Below are 14135 nucleotides of genomic sequence, written 5' to 3'. Positions count from 1 at the left end.
GGTTAGGTTTATTCCCAGGTATCTTATGGTTCTTGGTGCTATAGTAAATGGAGTCGATTCTCTAATTTGCCTTTCTGTATTTTCATTGTTAGTGTATAAGAAAGCCACTGGTTTCTGTACATTGACTTTGTATCCTGCCACATTACTGAATTGCAGTATGAGTTCTAGTAGTTTGGGGGTGGAGTCTTTGGGGTTTTCCATATAAAGAATCATATCATCAGCAAAGAGAGAGAGTTTGACTTCTTCCTTGCCAATTTGGATACATTTTATTCCTCTTTGTTGTCTGATTGCCATTCCTAGAACTTCTAATACTATGTTGAACAAGAGTGGTGAGAGTGGGCATCCTTGTCATGTGCCTGATCTCAACGGGAAGGCTGCAAGCTTTTTCCCATTGAGGATGATATTTGCTGTGGGTCTTTCATAGATAGATTTTATGAAGTTCAGGAATGTTCCCTCTATCCCTATACTTTGAAGCGTTTTCATCAGGAACGGATGCTGGATTTTGTCAAATGCTTTTTCTGCATCCATTGAGAGGACCACGTGGTTCTTCTCTCTTCTCTTTTTGATGTGTTCTATCACATTGATTGATTTGCGAATGTTGAACCAACCTGGCAATCCAGGGATGAATCCCACCTGGTCATGGTGGATAATCTTTTGAATGTGCTGCTTGATCCTGTTTGCTAGGATCTTGTCGAGAATATTTGCATCCATATTCACCAGTCATATTGGTCTGAAATTCTCCTTTTTGGTAGGGTCTTTGCCTGGTTTGGGGATCAGGGTAATTGTGGCTTCATAAAAAGAGTCTGGAAGTTTCCCTTCTGCTTCCATTTTTTGGAACAGCTTCAGGAGAATTGGTGTTATTTCTTCTTTGAAAGTTTGGTAGAATTCCCCAGGGAATCCGTCAAGTCCTGGGCTCTTGTTTTTTGGGAGGTTTTTGATCACTGCTTCAATCTCGTTACTAGATATCGGTCTAATCAGGCTGTCAATTTCTTCCTGGTTCTATTTTGGGAGTTTGTAGTTTTCCAGGAATACATCTATTTCATCTAGGTTGCTTAGTTTATTGGCATATAACTGTTGGTAGTAATTTCTGATGATTGTTTCTATTTCCTTGGTGTTAGTTGTGATCTCTCCCTTTTCATTCATAATTTTATTAATTTGGGCTTTTTCTCTTTTCTTTTGGATTAGTGTGGCCAATGGTTTATCGATCTTATTGATTCTTTCAAAAAACCAGGTTCTAGTTAAATTGATACATTCTACTGTATCTCTGGTTTCTACCTCATTGATCTCTGCTCTAATCTTGATTATTTCCCTTCTTGCATGTGGAGTTGGTTTGATTTGTTGTTGATTCTCCAGTTCTTTAAGGTGTAGAGATGGCTGGTGTATTCTGGATTTTTCCATTTTTTTTTGAGGGAGGCTTGGATGGCTATGTATTTCCCCCTTGGAACCGCCTTTGCTGTATTCAATAGGTTTTGGACTGAAATGTCTTCATTCTCATTGGTTTCCATGAATTGTTTAAGTTCATCTTTGATCTCCTGGTTGATCCAAGCATTCTTAAGCAAGGTGGTCCTTAGCTTCCAGGTGTTTGAGTTCCTTCTGAACTTTTCCTTGTGATTGAGTTCCAGTTTCAAAGCATTGTGATCGGAGAATATGCAGGGAATAATGTCATTCTTTTGGTATCGGTTGAGTCCTGCTTTGTGACCCAGTATGTGGTCTATTCTGGAGAAGGTTCCATGTGCACTTGAGAAGAATGAGTATTCTGTTGTTTTAGGGTAGAATGTTCTGTATATGTCTATGAGGTCCATCTGGTCCAATGTTTCATTCAATGCTCTTGTTTCTTTATTAATTTTCTGCTTCGATGATCTGTCTATTTTTGAGAGAGGCATATTAAGATCTCCTACTATTATTGTATTCATATCAAGATGCCTCTTTATGTTGATTAATAGTTTTCATATGTAATTGGGTGCTCCCATATTGGGGGCATAGATATTCACAATTGTTAGATCATCTTGGCGGATAGTCCCTTTAAGAATTATGTAGTGTCCTTCTGTATCTCTGACTACAGTCTTTAGTTTAAAATCTAATTTATCTGATATGAGAATCGCTACCTTGGCTTTCTTTTCAGGCCCATTGGCATGAAAGATGTTTCTCCATCCCTTCACTTTCAGTCTGGGTGTATCCTTAGGTTCAAAATGGGTCTCTTGTAGACAACATATGAATGGGTCCTGTCGTTTTATCCAATCTGCAACCCTGTGTCCTTTTATGGGCGCATTTAGGCCATTCACATTGAGAGTGATTATTGAGAGATAGGTTTTTATTGACATCGTGTTGCCTTTGAAGTCTTTCTGTCTGTAGATTCTTTCTATATTTCTGTTCAATGATATTCTTAGGATTTTTTCTCTTTTATAGGACCCCCCTTAATATTTCCTGTAGTGTCGGCTTGGTGGTTGCATAGTCTTTTAAGCCTTGCCGGTCTTGGAAACTCTTTATCTCTCCATCCATTCTAAATGTCAGTCTTGCTGGATAGAGTATTCTTGGTTGCATGTTCTTCTCATTTTGTACTCTGAATATATTTTGCCAGCCCTTCCTGGCTTGCCAGGTGTCTGTGGAAAGGTCTGACGTTATTCTAATGGGCTTTCCTCTGTATGTAAGGAGCTTCTTTGTCTAGCTGCTTTTAAGAGGGTCTCTCTTGAAACATAATTCCTCATTTTAACTATAAGGTGTCATGAGGACTTTCGAGAATCTAAAATCTTGGGACAAAATCTCTCTGCGTCTAGTACATGAATGTTGTTTCCATTCATGAGATTGGGAAATTTTTCATAGACAACTTCTTCCACTATATCTTCTAGACTTCTTTCTTTTTCCTCCCCTTCAGGGATTCCAATAATTCTGACGTTGGAACGTTTCATGGCATCATTTATTTCCCTGATTCTGTTTTCGTGGCTCTGAGTTGTTTGTTCCAGGCTTCCTCCTGATCCTTTCTCTCTATCTGTTTGTCCTCCAGATCACTAATTCTATCTTCTGTCTCAGTTACCCTAGCTTTCAGAGAATTTAGATTAGATTGGAACTCATTGAGAGCATTTTGAACATCATCCCTGGTGGCTTTCAGTTCTGCCCTAACATTGTGAACATCATCCCTGGTGGCTTTCAATTCTGCCCTAATCAATTCTGTTTCGTCATCCATGGCTTTCTCCAACCTAGCTATTGCCTGGATAATTGTTAGTCTGAATTCCTTTTCTGACATATTGTCTATGTCGATAGCCATTAGCTCTGTTGCAGAAGGCCCATCCTCTGTATTTTTCTTCTGTTGGGTATTCCTCCTCCTAGTCATTTTGGAAAGAGATGACTGAACAGATGCAGCTGGACTTATCGATTGTGGTGCAGTCAATGTGCACCCTGGAACGCTTCTGTGCAATCAGGTTTCCCCACCGAAATGAGAGAAAAAAGAAAAGAAAAAGAAATAGAGAAGAAGAAAGAAAAAAAAAACGGGAAAAGAAAAAAGGAAAAAAAAAGAGAGAGAGAGAGATAAGAGAAAAAGGGAAGATAAAAGAGAAGGCTTAGCCCAAATGGGCCACAAGGTAAGATTTGTGAAGTATACAAACAAAAACAGACAAACAAAAAGACTGATAAAAGTATATGGCAAGAGAAAAAAATATGTATATATAAGCAAAAAAAGGGAAGACCCTCATCAGAATGAACCCCAAGTATAAGATTTATATATTATCAGGACAAACACAAATTCACAGAACACTGACAGAAGGAAAAATTGGGAGAGTGGTTATAAATTCTCAATGTGGGTGAGGAAGGTTATTTTGATTCTTCCTGAATGTATCTTGGTGTTTTTGTTAAGTGACTCAACTTTCCTAAGTTACAAAGGGATTAGAAATTTGTTTGCCTATAGGGGTTGCATTGATTGGGGAAAGGGGATTACCTTGAAGTTTAACTCTATATGTAGAGTAGAAAATAAAAATTAAAAAAGAATAAACTAGACTAAACTAAGTTAAAATTAAAAAAGCATTAAAAAATAGAAAAGCAAAAGAAAAACATGGGTGTATGTATCAAAAAGTTCAGGTTAGAAGGTTATTAAAGAATTTGATGTACTGGACATCTCAGTGTGGTGGTAAATAGGTTAAAAAATTATCTGTATGTATAAAAAAAAGAACCAGAATATTGGTAAAGAGTTAAAAATAAAAGTTGTATTTATGAAGTAGTGGTGGTTGTTCTCTTGTAGTCTTTTTTTTTTTTTTTTCCTTCCTGGTTGGTTTTCTGAGGGAGGGGCCTGCCACTTGGGTTTTCAGACAATGATGTTCCCTGAGTTAGGTCCTCCAGCTCCCCTCAAGGGGGTGGGCTCTGAGGAAACTGTTTTTTTTTTTTTTTCAGGCTTTTTTTCTCTGGGGGTTTTTATGTTCTTCCATCTGCTTTCTCTCGCCTTGACAGCTTTTGATGGTTTTTGGAGGTTTAGAGGAGAGCAAACAGCACCCCAACCTCCCTCTCAGAGAGAAGCCTCAGAATGTTTTGAAAGAGCTGCTGGCAGAGTCAGTTCTGAGTCACTGTCCCTGGGGATACAGGAGCTCCTCATTGTACCCAAAACCAGGGCAGCGGTGGCTGTCTGGGCAGCTCCAGACCCCAGAGAGTTTCGGAGCAGAGATCACACACTGAGATTTTCCCGCTGTCCCGGGCTGGGAATGTCTGGTTTTTCCGGATGCCAGAGCTCCAGGCTAGCGCCTACGAGCACCTATCCCAAGGGAGGGTGTGGGACGCACGCATTTCAGGATTGCCTTCTGGCCAGGCTCCCAGCCCCTCCTGGGAGCCAGACCCCACTCCTTCTTGGGCGCGCTGGGGTTCAGGCGCAGTGGCGGCTCAGGGATGGAGGCCTGATTTCTCCGCCACACTCTCTCTGGCTCAGCACCAGGGGAGGCTGTCCTGGGTCCGGGGACTTGGGTCCCTGACCCTAACCGCCCAGGTTCCCACTATTACCCCCTGCGATCCTTTGCTCTTTGATTTTGAGTGCTTTCAACCAGACTCCAAGTTAATGCTGGTCCCCAGACGCAGGGCACTCTCGTATTGGGGTATTACTTTCCAATCGGTCACCTCTGCTGGCTCCCTCCCCCTTTTGTTTATCTTCGGATATCAGTCTGACGCTCCCAGTCTGTTTTACTTGCCACTGGCGTCTTCTGCTCCTGTAGAGATCCAGAAGTGTATAATTCTGATCTCAGGCTGATTTCATGGGTGATCAGAGTTCTTTGGTAGGTAATCAGCTCACTTTAGGGTACAGGTTGAAAGGGTGCCTCCTCCTACTTCCCTGCCATCTTGACTCCCCCCTGAGGAGTTCTTTATAGATCCTGGATATCAACCTTTTGTCTGTACTGTCATTTGCAAATATCTTCTCCCATTCCATGGGTTGTCTTTTTGTTTTGCTGACTGTTTCCTTTGCTGTGCAGAAGCTTTTGATCTTGATGAAGGCCCAAAATTTCATTTTCACTTTTGTTTCCTTTTCCTTTGGAGACATATCTTGGAAGAATTTGCTGTGGCTGATATAGAACATACTGCCTATGTTCTTCTCTAGGATTCTGATGGATCCCTGTCTCACATTGAGGGCTTTTATCCATTTTGAGTTTATCTTTGTGTACATGTAAGAGAATGGTCAAGTTTCATTCTTCTACATATAGCCATCCAATTTTCCCAGCACCATTTACTGAAGAGACTGTCTTTTATCCACTGTATATTTTTTCCTGCTTTGTCGAAGATTATTTGACCATAGACACAACCCTTAATCTTAAACTTCTTTGGACCCTACAAAGTATTTCACATTTCATCTTGCCTTACAACATCTCTTGAAGTTATGTTTGTGATTCAATATTGCCTTCAGAAGAAAGTGAAAGTGGAGGGATTACACCCTAACCATTGCATAATGAAGTAGTTAGAGCTTGCTGTGCACCTTCTTGAGTCTATGGAAATGGAATAATGCAGTATGTATTCATGATTTTTCAGTGATTCTTTCAATTCCCAACGTTGTATACTTTAAATATGTACAGTTTATCACATGTAATAATGCTCCAGTAAATTAATGAGAATTAAAAAAAAATTCTAGTATTGCCTATGATTCAGACCAGATCTGGAGCACAGGTAGTTGAGCCACCCCTGTCCAGATAGGAGAGGTCTCTTTCAACTGTGGAAAAGCAAAGGTTCATAGCTGCATGTTAAAATAGTGGAATTAAATTAAGGCCATTCACATTTCATAAACTCATTTATTTTGTATCTAGAAGATTACCTACATATTTGAAAGGAGTGAAATGGCATAAATTGGTTCAAGATGGAAGAGCACTATAGCAACACGCCTCTGGATGACCCTTAGAAACACAATGTAGAGAGTCAAAACTGACTTAAGACTCATGAGAAGCCCTGCACAGATCAGAACAACTGCCTACCCTACAATCCCCTTTGATAATAAAGACATTATATTAGCCATTTCTTTTTTAGATTTCATTTATTTACATGAGAAAGAGAGAGAGAGAGCGTGAGCACATGCAACCTAGAGAGAGAGAGCATGGTGACAGGTGGTAGTGAAAGATGTAGAAGGAGAAAAAGATTCCCTGTTGAGTAGGGTGCTCAATCCCAGGACCCCTGGATCATGATCTGAGCCAAAGGCATATGCTTAACCAACTGAGTTATCCAGGCACCCCTATACTAAGCCATTTTGTTTTAGGGTTCTTTGTATGTAGCAACAGCTAAGTGATATAATAATCAAATTAGGCAGAACACATAGCATTTGTAATGATCTGATTCTTTTTATTCTAAGAATTTTTTTCTGATACTTGAAATTAGCTTTCAAGAACTCTGTTCTTCAAGTTTATCTCATGTATTATAAAAATGACTCCAGGATGACTGGGTGGCTCCATACCTTACATGGCTGCCTTCAGCTGAAGTCAGGATCCCAGATCCTGCATCAGGCTCCCTACTCATCAGGGAGTCTGTTTCTCCTTCTCCTTGCCTACCACTCCCCCTGCTTGTGCTCCATCTCTCTCTCTCTCAGATTAAAAAACATCTTTTAAAAAATGACTCCATTAAGACCCCTTTGAGGTAACATGGAAAAGATGGAAGGACATATCTGTGTGCACAAAATTTGTGACTCTGGGTCACATCATGGACAGAAATCCAAGCTTGCTGGTAAGTCATCTTGTGGTTATGAGGATGATATATAACGTAAGATAATGATATTGTTTATTCACTGACACTTTAGAGGTTAAGGAAAAATTTTGATTAGCAGGAAATACTTCATTTGCAGAAATGGAAGGACCAGGATCCAGAAAATAATTTAATAAAACCCCAAACATGCCTACCATGTTTTTCATCTTAATGAACATACTTTACAAATGGATTCTGATATTCCATAATTCAATTAATAGATGAAGTGCCTATAACAAATGTATGCTTTAATATTTTGCCTTTTCACACTTAAAGCCAAGGATGATTCCAAAGCCATATTTTATCATCCTATTTTATCCATATCTGTCTTTTTGTATAGATTCCACTTGGAGTATGTACTTTATTATCTTTTTATTTTTTTAGAGATTATGGTAGGCATGATGAACATAAACTGTGTAACAAGAGGATCCTAATGTGTAGAAAAATCTCCATGAACAGCTACAATCACCAGTACATCTAAGTACCCATTCTCAGGCAGAACAGTAAAGATAATGATATACAAAAGAATGATGTTCATGAGAGGGAAGCACAGTGGTCTTAGATTTTCCTCTATTATAAATTTACATAAATAGCTGGGGTGGCCAAGAGTATATTTTCCATAGGGTAGTATTCAGTCAAACTAAAGGAACTATAGTACTGTGATGTATTTTATTTGAGAAGAAATTATTTTTTTTCAAAGATTGCATTTATTCACTTGACAAAGATCACAAGTAGGCGGGTGGGGGAGTTGGCTCCCCACTGAGCAGAGTCCAATGTGGGGCTCAATCCCAGAACCCTGGGACCATGACCCAAGCTGAAGGCAGAGGCTTTAACCCACTGAACCACCCAGGTGGCACAAGAAGAAATAATTCTTAACAGATTCATGGAGTCCTTTGAATGAGTGAGAATGTCCAAATATTTCATATTTGAGATTAGGAATGACATTGAGAGAGCAGGATAACAACAAAGAGAAAATCTCTTGGGTATCAGAGGTATCACAAAGCTTAATAAATAGAGTTACATAAATTATGCAGAGGTTAAAAAATAGAAATTCCCAGAGAAAAAAATAGAAGAGGCATGTTCCACTTCCACAATCTGATCATGTATCCCAACATTTGGATCAGGCTTTGGGTCCTGCAATCATGAGCACTTCTTCAGTGCCAGAACAATTATCCCTTTTAGAGCTCTCATCCTAGAGAATCTCATCAGAGTCTCCTTTACGTCTTTATTCCTCAGGCTGTAGATGAATGGGTTTGGCATGGGTGTAACCACTTTGTACACAACCGAGGCTACTGTATTTGAGTGAGAGCTCTGGGTAGTAGCAGAGCTAAGGTACACTTCTAGGCTCATACAATAAAATAAGGAGACAACTGAGAGGTGAGATGTGCAGGTGGAAAATGCTTTATACTTACCCTGAGCTGATGAGATCCCACATATGGAGGAAACAATCTTAGAGTAAGAGTAAAGGATACAAGTGAAGGGACAAATAGCCAGCAACATGGCTGCAAAATACATCACCATATTATTGAGAAAGGTGTCAGAACATGCAAGCTGGATCATCTGATTGATTTCACAGAAAAAGTGGGGGATTTCCACCTCTGTGCAGAAGGACAACCACAACACCATGGAATTGTGTAGTAAAGAATGAAAGACACTCAGGATCCAACATACCAGAACCAGCAGTCCACAAAGCCAGGGGTTCATGATGACTGTGTAGTGCAGGGGGTGACAGATGGCCACAAATCTGTCATAAGCCATCACAGTCAAAAGGAACATGTCTAATCCTGTAAAAGTATGAAAAAATACATCTGTGTGATGCAACCTGCATAGGTTATGACTTTGCTCTGAATCTGGATGTTCCACAGCATCTTGGGGGACAGTGGTGAAGGTAAAACAGATGTCTACAAAGGACAGGTGAAGAAGTATATGGGGGTGTGGAGGTGGGAGACAGAGCTGACAGCCAGGATGATAAGCAGGTTTCCAAACACAGTGATCAGATACATGGAGAGGAAAAGACCAAATATGAGGGGCCTTAGTTCTGATTTCTCTGAAAATCTCAGAAGCTGGAACTCTGAAATTCCTGTGTTGTTTCCTGGGTCCATGTGTTGGAGGTGACTACCAGCACAGAGGGAAGTAACAGAATTAAGTTTTACACAAGTAGTACTTGCTTACATTGTGGAAATACAAAAATTTATATTTTCCAGTCAAGAAAGCAATCACCGTATTTTATGAATGGATTTGAGCCCCTTAAGAGTATCCCTAGTTCTCTCTGATTAGTAATTTTCATCACAACAAAAGGTCCCCCAAAGGGTATTTTACAGTTTCAGTAAGAAAATATTTCATGCATTTGAAAAATACAATGTCGACCATGTTTTGGAAATTCTAGTCATAAAGTAGTGGGTGTTGAAAAGCAAAAGTCCCTACAGTTCAGTGATGGTGATAGGGTAGATGCATATGTAAAGATTAAATAAGCATGAGATGAGTAGAGATTATATGAACAGAACAAAAGCGGGTTAAGGGAGAGAATGTGTCAGGTATTATGTTGGGTGTTCAGCCAAAGTTAGATAAGGTGACCTTTGAAATGAGACTTCATTGAAGAGTGGGTGGAAGAGAGGAGGTCTTCCTGATAGAGGAAACAGCTAGGGCAAAGGCCCTGAGGAAGTGCTTCTGTCAGAAAATCAAGCCTCAAAATGAAGCCCATGTGTTGAGGGGAATGGACAACAGTGGTGAGAAGTGGTGGCAGTGAATTTTGTAGAATCATGTGACCTCATACCTGCTTAACATTCAAGACACAGGGATTTCCTTGTCTACACTGTGCACCTCTTCCTTTTTATGATCTGGTTGCATCTACCTCCTATCCATTGAACACCCCTCCTTAGTACCTTCTGTTATTGAATTTGGCCTATGTATTATAATTGGCATCTTGCAATAAAAAAGCCTGTGTAACTCTGCTCTGAGGACTGCTCTCACTCATCAAGATGTCCACATGCGCACACACACACACACACACACACATGCGCGCGCGCACGCGCGCGCGCACCTGGTGTCATTTACATACAACAGAGCACACCAGGTCCTCCTTGTGTGGGTTACTCCTAAGTCCTTCTTACCTTTCCCCACCCACTCCAACACAGTGTTTAGGATATGAAAGCATATGCATCATATTATCTTTCCCATACAGAATATAGAAAGTGTATCCAGAAATTCCTATTCAGAGCTTCCCAGGGATAAATCATCTTGGGGCTCCATTTTGTAATGACCACTTTCTGACCTGTGTGTAAAGAAACATAAAAATATGTGTTCAATATTTAGGGTCTTTTCTGGTTTCATACACCTTTTAGATAATTTGTTCCAGCTCTGTGAAAAATGCTGGTGGTATTTTGATAAGGTTTAATCTGAGTGTGTATATTGCTTTGGGTAGCATAGACATTTTAATAATATTTGTTTTTCCAATCCATGAGTATGTAATGTCTTCCAATTCTTTGTGCCTTCATCAATTTCTTTCACAAGTATTCTACAATGTTCAGAACACAGATAGTTTACCTCTTTGGTCAGGTTTCTTCCTAGATAACTTATGGTTTCTGGTACAACTGTAAAGAGCTAAGAGACACATGAAAAAAAAATGTTTATATCACTCATCATCAGGCATATATAAATCAAAACCACAATGACATACCACCTCACACAGTTCACAAAGGCTAAAATTAACAACTTGGTAGACAACAGATGTTAGCCCAGATGCAGAGAAAAGGGAACCCCTTCACAATGTTTGTGGGAATGCACTGGTGCAGACATTCTGGAAAACAGTATGGAGGATTCTGAAAAAATTCAAAATAGAGTCACCATACCATGGGGCAATTGCACTGCTTGGTATTTCTGCAATGGATACAAACATAGTCATTCAAAGGGGCACATCTGTCTCGACGTTTATAGCAGCCATGTCCACAATAGGCAAAATATGGAAAGAGCCCAGAAGTTCATCCACAGATGAGTGGACAAAGATGTAGTATATATACACAATATAATACTACTTGGCCACTAAAGAATCAAATCTTACCATTTGCAAAGACCTGGATGGAGGTTGCATGTATTATGCTAAACAAAATAAGTCAGAGAAAGACAAATACTGTATGATTTCATTCATAAGTAGAATTTAAGATACAAAATGAATAAACATAGTGTAAGGGAAGGAAAAATTTAAAAAAAAGATAAAAACAGAGTTGGAGGGAAACCATAAGAGTCTTTATAATAGGACAGAAACTGATGGTTGCTGGAGGGGAGGTCAGTAGGGGAGAGGAGGTAATTGGGTGATGGTCATTTAAGGCACTTGATGGAATGAATACTGGGCATTATATGAAAATGATGAATCACTAAATTCTACCTCTGAAACTAATAATACACTATATGTTAATTAAATTGAATTTAAATAAAAATTTAAAAAACAGCAGCAAAAATTGTGTTCAATAAATAGAGAGACTGACAGAGGGAGGGAGAAATGAGATGGACATAAAGAGTAAAATGATCTAATAAGCTAAGTTTTTCTGAAGACTACAAGGAAGGAAAGCTTCCTTGGTGCTAGCAGCATCTAGTCTTGCTTACAGACCATTTATAGCCAGCGAAGATAATAAGAGCAAAATAAGATTTTTTCATAACACAAAGTAGTGACATCTTTATGGTGTGAATCACATTATAGATTGAACATCATAAGAGAAATATAAACCAACATTTCACAAAATTTGGGCATTTTTATTACCAGAGAGCAGACTGAAGAAGATGTTTTAATTTTACTTCCTGTGCCTTTTCCATATTTATTTGACCCATGGTTTTAAGTTTGGTTCCATAGAGGATGAGGTGAACCTTCTATCACTTTTCTTTTGTGATATCTTTTTGTTCTTATTTGTTATTCTTAGCCTTTGGGTACACTCACTTTCTTGGCAAGTCTGATGAATACAATGGGTCAATGTTCTTGTCCAACATGCAAGACTCTGTGAAATTCTACACACCTGGAGGCAATCTATTCTATTACTCTGAATATTCTTTGTGTGACTTATCTGAGGACGTTAAATCAGACTTACATTTATCTCACTGTGCTCTTGTCTGTCACTGTGAGGTAAGAACCAAAGGAGCAGGGACATCACCTGTGTTGTTCATATTTTTCTTTATGGGTGTGTATGTGTGTGTATGCACTTATATAGAAACAAATTGCAGAAAATGGGAAATTATGAAATCCAGAGAATGACAGAGGAGTTAAAACCATGTTAAAGAGCATATTGGGTTAAAGTGGGTTAAAGCCTCTGCCTTCGGCTCAGGTCATGATCCTGGGGTCCTGGGATCGAGCCCCATGTTGGACTCTCTGCTCAGTGGGGAGCCTGCTTCCTCCTCTCTCTCTGCCTGCCTCTGCCTACTTGTGATCTCTGTCTCTCAAATAACTAAATAAAATCTTTAAAAAAAAGAGCAGTTTCTGTACAACTGTATTCAACAGTTGAGGGGAGTTTTGAGAACTAACTGAAACAGGAGTGGTAATTCTACAAAATCAATATGGATGAATATTAAAACTCCCCATGACATTGAAATAAATGTGTGTTACATATAAGTTCTTAGAAATTTTTGGAACATAGCATATGCTCTTTTAGTATATGTTGAATGAACAAGGAATTAGGTCTCCTTATATATGGACATTTAATATATGACAGAGCTGCCTTTGGATTTAGTTGGAAAGACTGGATTGTTGAATGGAAGTTGGCACAAACAGCTTTCTCTGTGGAAGGAATTTCAGTCGTTCCTTATGTCACAAATCTTACAAAAACCAGGAGTCAACCTTGGTATAAGAATAACCATTCCATTTTCGATACACATCTAGAATGAAATGAAATCCACGAGTGGGCAAACCATAATATAGGCAAAAATTTCAGAAGTAGGAAGATAGTATATTTAACTAAATAACATTTAAAACTATTTTATGGCCAACAATATATAACTAAAAGTCAATAAAGAAACAGATTTACAATAATTATTTGAAATGCTGATAATTATAAATAGGCATACCATATGTGAACATAAAATAATAATAGATAAATGAACATGGTGATCAAATATGTATGAATATTTACTGGGGCTCAGTAATAGTTTAAAAAATCAACATAAATCTCTTTCACACTCATCATCCTGAGAAAACATTCAAGGAGCTGTCACATTGGATGGGTTGGTATTTTTAATCAAGTAACAATGTCACAATTGTAAAGTGTTACAATGTCTTGGAGAAGCTCTGAAGACAGTTAGAAATATTACAAACACAGACATTCTTTGGGGTGGCTGGCTGGCTCATTCAGTAGAGCATGAGACTATTGAACTTGAAGTTGTAAGTTTAAAGCCCCATGTTGAGTGTAGAGAGTACTTAAAAAACTCAATTTTTAAATTATTTTTTATTATGTTATTTTAGTCACCATACAGTATAGCATTAGTTTTGGATGTAGTGCTCCATGATTTATTGTTTGTGTATAACACCCAGTGCTCCATGCAATACATGCCCTCCTTAACACCCATCACTGGACTAACCCATTCCCCCACCCCACTCCCCTCTAAAATCTTCAGTTTGTTTCCTGAGTCTATAGTCTCTCATGGTTCATCTCTCCCTCTGATTCCTCCCCCCTTCATTTTTTCCCTTCCTTCTCCTAATGTCTTCCATGCTATTCCTTATGTTCCACAAATAAGGGAAATAATACGATAATTGGCTTTCTCTGCTTGACTTATTTAGCATAATCTCCTCCAGTTCCAACAACACTGATGCAAAAGTTGGATATTCACCCTTTCTGATGGCTGAGTAATATTATTTTTTAAAAATACGGATATGATTTAACTCAGGATTTCTGAGTCTCTGCACTATGTGCATTCAGGGCTAGATCCTTCTCTGTGGTGTGCTGTGTCCAATATATTATAGGGTGTTTAGAGGGACC

The 14135-nt window shown here is 38.9% G+C and overlaps 1 pseudogene; it reads right to left on the bottom strand.

Moving 5' to 3' along the window:
- Positions 1-8322: 8322 nt before the first annotated feature.
- LOC123932183 lies at positions 8323-11122 on the bottom strand (annotated as a pseudogene).
- Positions 11123-14135: the final 3013 nt, after the last annotated feature.

Source organism: Meles meles, chromosome 20 (genome assembly GCF_922984935.1).
Source record: "Meles meles chromosome 20, mMelMel3.1 paternal haplotype, whole genome shotgun sequence".
In the NCBI taxonomy this organism is placed as follows: domain Eukaryota; kingdom Metazoa; phylum Chordata; class Mammalia; order Carnivora; family Mustelidae; genus Meles; species Meles meles.
Note: the sequence above shows the minus strand (reverse complement) of the source record. Positions and strands in the feature narration are given on the sequence as shown.